Raw genomic sequence first — 6,134 nt, 5'->3', positions numbered from 1 at the left:
CCGTCACATTTCAAGGCCACTATCATCATACCTGTGCCAAAGAAACCTGCTCCATCCTGCTTCAATGACTACCGACCCGTTGCACTGACCCCCATCTTGATGAAGTGTTTTGAACGGCTAGTTATGTCACACATCAAGTCCTCCCTCCCAGCCACCCTAGACCCCTACCAGTTTGCTTATCGAGCCAAACGGTCCACCGAGGATGCGATCTGCTCTGCTCTCCACCCTGCCCTCACCCACCTGGACACAACAGACTCATACGTCAGAATGCTGTTCTTAGATTTTAGTTCCGCATTCAACACCATCATCCCACAACAACTTATCTGTAAACTGGTCCAGCTGGGGCTCAGCACCTCGCTTTGCAACTGGGTGCTGGACTTCCTCAGCGAGAGGCCACAGACAGTACGGGTCGGCAATAACACCTCGAGCAGCATCACACTCAGCACTGGGGCCCCCCAAGGCTGTGTGCTCTCGCCCCTGCTCTTCACCCTGCTGACTCATGACTGCACACCAACCTACAGCACCAATCACATGGTGAAGTTTGCGGATGATACCACTCTGGTGGGTCTCATCACTAAGAACGATGAGACCAGCTATAGGAAGGAGGTCAACCTTCTGACCATGTGGTGCAGCAACAACAACCTCCTGCTGAATGTCAGCAAAACTAAGGAGATTGTTGTTGACTTCAGGAGACGCCACACTGAGCACCCACCACTGACCATCGATGGTGCGGCAGTGGAGCGAGTGAGTGGCACAAAATTCCTGGGGGTGTACATCAGCGACGACCTCTCCTGGACCACCAACACTGCATCACTGGCGAAGAAAGCCCATCAGCGCCTCTACTTCCTCCGAAAATTGAAGCAAGCACGAGCCCCCCCATCAATCATGTGCACATTCTACCGAGGCACCATTGAGAGCATCCTGTTCAGCTGCATCACCGTGTGGGGCGGGAGCTGCACTGAATACAGCAGGAAAGCCCTGCAGCGCGTGGTTAACACAGCTGCAAAGATCATCGGTGCCCCACTCCCCTCCATGCAACACACATACAGCACTCGCCTCACCCGCAAAGCGACCAGGATTGTGAGCGAGGCCAGCCATCCCGCTCACAGTCTGTTCACCCTCCTGCCCTCTGGAAGAAGGTATCGGAGCCTGCATGCCCGCACCACCAGACTCAAAAACAGCTTCATCCACCAGGCTGTCAAGAAACTAAATTCTCTCCCCTCTCTCCCCTCAGCCACATCAACAGGGCTGTCAGTAAGCTGAAATACCCCCCCCCCCCCCCCCCCCTGCTTTCTGCCTTGCTACACTGTGGACTAACTGTATTTGCAATATTACTATTACTAGTTTAAATACACACCATACAGACTGAAATTGCTGCTATTATTTATTTATTTATCTATTTAAAAAATGCACTACCACATGACTTTTTGCTGCCAGTATTGACTGCCTCTTTGCACAAATATTTTTACTTATTTTATTCATACAGAACTCCTATATTTTATGTCATTGTCTATCTTGTCTATTTTTAGTGTTGTCTCGTATATTTGTGTTTGTGCCTTTGCACTTTTTATATGTTCACCGCGGGATAGGGGGAAACGTTTTCTCGATTCCCTCACATGTCTTGTACATGTGAAGTGTTGACAATAAAGCTGACTTTGACTTTGACTTTGACTAAATCTATTATGCGGCTTGACCTTTTGACCTACCAATATCAAAACACATCTGGTGAACCCATCTAACTGCCCCACACATAACACAAAGCTTATTTTCTCAAAATACCTACCCTTTGATTTTATATATATTTTTTACTCAGAAAAAGCTATAAATCTATTATGCGGCTTGACCTTTTGACTTACCAATATCAAAACACATCTGGTGAACTCAGCTAACTGCCCCACACATAACACAAAGCTTCTTTTTTCCAAAAACCCACCTTTTGATTTTATACTATTTTTTTAATGTTAAAAAAGGCTATAAATCTATTATGCGGCTTGACCTTTTGACCTACCCATATCAAAACACATCTGGTGAACCCATCTAACTTCCCCAAACATAACACAAAGCTTCTTTTTTCCAAAAACCCACCTTTTGATTTTATACTATTTTTTTAATGTTAAAAAAGGCCATAAATCTATTATGCGGCTTGACCTTTTGACCTACCCATATCAAAACACATCTGGTGAACCCATCTAACTTCCCCAAACATAACACAAAGCTTCTTTTTTCCAAAAACCCACCTTTTGATTTTATACTATTTTTTCAATTTTAAAAAAGGCTATAAATCTATTATGCGGCTTGACCTTTTGACCTACCCATATCAAAACACATCTGGTGAACTCAGCTAACTGCCCCACACATAACACAAAGCTTCTTTTCTCAAAATACCTACCCTTTGATTTTATACTATTTTTTTAATGTTAAAAAAGGCTATAAATCTATTATGCGGCTTGACCTTTTGACCTACCCATATAAAAACACATCTGGTGAACTCAGCTAACTGCCCCACACATAACACAAAGCTTCTTTTCTCAAAATACCTACCCTTTGATTTTATATATATTTTTTACTCAGAAAAAGCTATAAATCTATTATGCGGCTTGACCTTTTGACCTACCCATATCAAAACACATCTGGTGAACCCATCTAACTGCCCCACACATAACACAAAGCTTATTTTCTCAAAATACCTACCCTTTGATTTTATATATATTTTTTACTCAGAAAAAGCTATAAATCTATTATGCGGCTTGACCTTTTGACTTACCCATATCAAAACACATCTGGTGAACTCAGCTAACTGCCCCAGACATAACACAAAGCTTCTTTTTTCCAAAAACCCACCTTTTGATTTTATACTATTTTTTTAATGTTAAAAAAGGCCATAAATCTATTATGCGGCTTGACCTTTTGACCTACCCATATCAAAACACATCTGGTGAACCCATCTAACTTCCCCAAACATAACACAAAGCTTCTTTTTTCCAAAAACCCACCTTTTGATTTTATACTATTTTTTTAATGTTAAAAAAGGCCATAAATCTATTATGCGGCTTGACCTTTTGACCTACCCATATCAAAACACATCTGGTGAACCCATCTAACTTCCCCAAACATAACACAAAGCTTCTTTTTTCCAAAAACCCACCTTTTGATTTTATATATATTTTTTACTCAGAAAAAGCTATAAATCTATTATGCGGCTTGACCTTTTGACCTACCCATATCAAAACACATCTGGTGAACCCATCTAACTTCCCCACACATAACACAAAGCTTATTTTCTCAAAATACCTACCCTTTGATTTTATATATATTTTTTACTCAGAAAAAGCTATAAATCTATTATGCGGCTTGACCTTTTGACTTACCCATATCAAAACACATCTGGTGAACTCAGCTAACTGCCCCACACATAACACAAAGCTTCTTTTTTCCAAAAACCCACCTTTTGATTTTATACTATTTTTTTAATGTTAAAAAAAGCTATAAATCTATTATGCGGCTTGACCTTTTGACCTACCCATATCAAAACACATTTGGTGAACCGATCTAACTTCCCCACACATAAAACAAAGCTTATTTTTTCCAAAAACCCACCTTTTGATTTTATACAATTTTTTTAATGTTAAAAAAGGCCATAAATCTATTATGCGTCTTGACCTTTTGACCTACCCATATTAAAACACATCTGGTGAACCCATCTAACTGCCCCACACATAACACAAAGCTTCTTTTTTCCAAAAACCCACCTTTTGATTTTATACTATTTTTTTAATGTTAAAAAAGGCTATAAATCTATTATGCGGCTTGACCTTTTGACCTACCCATATCAAAACACATCTGGTGAACTCAGCTAACTGCCCCACACATAACACAAAGCTTCTATTCTCAAAATACCTACCCTTTGATTTTATACTATTTTTTTAATGTTAAAAAAGGCCATAAATCTATTATGCGTCTTGACCTTTTGACCTACCCATATTAAAACACATCTGGTGAACCCATCTAACTGCCCCACACATAACACAAAGCTTCTTTTTTCCAAAAACCCACCTTTTGATTTTATACTATTTTTTTAATGTTAAAAAAGGCTATAAATCTATTATGCGGCTTGACCTTTTGACCTACCCATATCAAAACACATCTGGTGAACTCAGCTAACTGCCCCACACATAACACAAAGCTTCTTTTCTCAAAATACCTACCCTTTGATTTTATACTATTTTTTTAATGTTAAAAAAGGCTATAAATCTATTATGCGGCTTGACCTTTTGACCTACCCATATCAAAACACATCTGGTGAACCCATCTAACTGCCCCACACATAACACAAAGCTTATTTTCTCAAAATACCTACCCTTTGATTTTATATATATTTTTTACTCAGAAAAAGCTATAAATCTATTATGCGGCTTGACCTTTTGACCTACCCATATCAAAACACATCTGGTGAACCGATCTAACTTCCCCACACAAAACACAAAGCTTATTTTTTCCAAAAACCCACCTTTTGATTTTATACAATTTTTTTAATGTTAAAAAAGGCCATAAATCTATTATGCGGCTTGACCTTTTGACCTACCCATATTAAAACACATCTGGTGAACCCATCTAACTGCCCCACACATAACACAAAGCTTCTTTTTTCCAAAAACCCACCTTTTGATTTTATACAATTTTTTTTAATGTTAAAAAAGGCCATAAATCTATTATGCGGCTTGACCTTTTGACCTACCCATATTAAAACACATCTGGTGAACCCATCTAACTTCCCCACACATAACACAAAGCTTCTTTTTTCCAAAAACCCACCTTTTGATTTTATACTATTTTTTTAATGTTAAAAAAAGGCTATAAATCTATTATGCGGCTTGACCTTTTGACCTACCTTGTCTGTTCCTTTTGGGAACATGTTTGATAAACATGTTGCTTGTTTCACATAATCTTACTACTATAATAGCAGGCCTGTCGCAACAGTTACTCAAGTTGGTCAGTGCGCATGTATCCAAGCAGCCTGCAGCTCACACACACACAGCATTCGCGAACGCATGCATACACCGCAAGCACGCACAAACACACCGCACACATGCGCACGAACATACACGGAGATGCGCACAAACATACACGGAGATGCGCAAACATACACGGAGATGCGCACAAACATACTCGGAGACGCACACACACACACACAGCATGTGAATTTCCTTATTCAAAGGAAAACATGCTGCAAATAAGGAGATGGTGGTGTATTTTTCTCCTGCAGAACTTCCCCATGCGGTAAGTGCCTTCAATATCAGACTTTTGCATCACATCACAAGTTTTACTCACTGTCAACAGACAAACATGAATGTTTCCATAGTGAATGTATGTTGTCCTTTAATCACCAAGGTCTGAAGAAGACAGATTGAAGGACAAGAAAAGGTGACGAGAGGAAGGAGGGCATCAGGTGAGGTCATGTGACAAATAAGTCTTGTAGTCAACTATTGCTTGCAGACTAGTTACTACTAACTAGTATTAGTAGTAACGAGCATTCTTAAAATCAGCTACTGATCTTCTTTACATCTTGCATTGTTATTGTGCCTATAATTGTTTGATCATACCACCAGGAGAGCAAAATACCTTGATACTTGCCATTGTAAAACATTCATGGAAGCTTAAGGAATGTACTTGACCAGGCTATAACATCTATCTTTTTTCTCTTTACAGATCAAACATGTTAAGGCCTGGGGTAAAAATCAATAAAAATCAATGATGCAAAGTCTTCTGTTGTTGGTTTATTTGACTTAATAATAATTGACATTTGTATTTATGCTGTTTGTCACTCTGAAAAAATGCTATGGAGTGTGTATATATATTTTTTTTTTGTTATTGTTATTTTTATATTATTACTATTATGTAGGCTGGTATTGACATTTAAGATACGAAAAGAAACATGTTCTCCCCAAATAACTACATTTTGGCACATAGCATGCAGAGTTAATCAAACGTAATACATTTCACTTAATTATCAGCTCTCCCTGTGTATTTTAATGAAATTATATTATAATCTATATTATATAGTTAGTATAAGCTATGTATATATATTATAATCTATGTATAATATAGATAACGTTTTTCTACAGCGTTGGTTTTAC

This window comes from Gadus morhua, chromosome 2, assembly GCF_902167405.1.
Source record: "Gadus morhua chromosome 2, gadMor3.0, whole genome shotgun sequence".
NCBI lineage: Eukaryota > Metazoa > Chordata > Actinopteri > Gadiformes > Gadidae > Gadus > Gadus morhua.
The sequence above is the reverse complement of the archived record's forward strand: the minus strand, read 5'-3'. Positions refer to the sequence as shown.